The sequence below is a fragment of the Strix aluco genome, chromosome 2, assembly GCF_031877795.1.
Source record: "Strix aluco isolate bStrAlu1 chromosome 2, bStrAlu1.hap1, whole genome shotgun sequence".
In the NCBI taxonomy this organism is placed as follows: Eukaryota; Metazoa; Chordata; class Aves; order Strigiformes; family Strigidae; genus Strix; species Strix aluco.
The window spans coordinates 8,266,085-8,267,488 of record NC_133932.1 but is presented as its reverse complement, the minus strand read 5'-3'; positions in this window follow the sequence as shown (position 1 = coordinate 8,267,488).

The following is a 1,404-nucleotide window of genomic DNA, read 5'->3' as shown; positions in this document are numbered from 1 at the left end:
GGCGCCGGCACAAAGGCCGGGGAAGGGGGAAGGGGCGGGGGGGTGGGGGGGGAGAGCCCGGAGGAGTCTTTTTAGCAGGACGGGCCCGGGGCGGAATGGAGCGGGGGGGGGGGGGGGGGGGGCCGGCTCCCCGCGGCTGCGGGCGGGGATGAGGCGGGGAGCGGGGCCGGGGCCTGCGGCGAGGCCTCCCGGGGGGGGGGGGGGGGGGGGGCGGAGAGGGAGGGGGGGCCTCATCAACATGCAGCGCGGGGCGGGAGCGCGCCCCAACCGCCCCCCCCCCCTTTCCCCATCCCCCGCCCGGTTACCAGGCAACGGCACAAAGGGAGAGCCTCGTGCGGGGGCCGGCGGAAGGGGGGGGCGCCCCGTGGGCGGGGCGGGGGGTGTCCCCGTTCCTTCCCCCCCACCACCCGCCCGCCGCAAAGCGCGGGCAGGGCAGCGGCGGGGAGGCGGCTGGCGGGGGCCTCGCCCGGGCGGCGCCGCATCGCCCCCCCCCACCCCCCACCCCCCCTCCAACTCGCCGCCGCCGCCGGGAAGGCGGCCGTGCGAGGCGGGGGGAGCGCCGGGTCACCCGAATGTTAAAAATGTGAAACCTCCTCCCCCCCCACCGTGTGCTTCGGCAACCGGCTGCCTCCCGTGGCTGGCGAAGTTCAGCCCCACCGAGGGCGCGCATGGCCATCTTGGAAAAGTTGCCGTCGAAGGAAGACTTCAGAAAAAGGGGGAGCCGCCGGGTGTTGTGACCCGGTAAATGGGGGAAGGGCCCGATCCAACCGCAGCCGCCGGTTTCCTCGGGAGCACGGCCAGCGGGAGCTGGGGAGCGGGAGCCGCGGAGAAGCCACCGGTGCCCAAACGCCCTTACCGACCGGTTTAGAGGCAGAAACGAAGGCTGGTCGGATAAGCAAACCCCAGGCTGCGTTGTAGAGAGGCCGGCGCGTCTGTCCGCGCAGTTAAATGGGAGAGACTTTGTGTGCGTATGGGCAAGTCCTCATGCTGTGCTCTGGTAGCCTTGAAGTACAATCGCAAAACAGCTCCTCAGCAGGACCCTTCGGTGAGCAGGCTGGATGGTGCTCTCTCAACGGGTTTTTATTCAGTAATTCTCATTGTCCGTTACATGGCTCCAAGCACTGTTACTGTACGGCGTCCAAACTCGGCGCTGACTACAGATGGGTTCATCTCCTCGTGGGTTTTTCTGTAGTGCTAATCACCCGAACACTTTAAAGACATTAATAACAGTGTCCCTGCAACACCCTCGTAAGCCAATGGCTCCCAACACGTTTGTTCCACACCCTCTTCCCAGGGGTGCTGTGCCATTTCAGGGCCTCCCTGTTTACCCTGGATGCAGCATTGCTCTTGGTGCCTCTCGTTCCTGAGCCAGCCCTGTTGGCACACAGCACCCCATTGCACAAT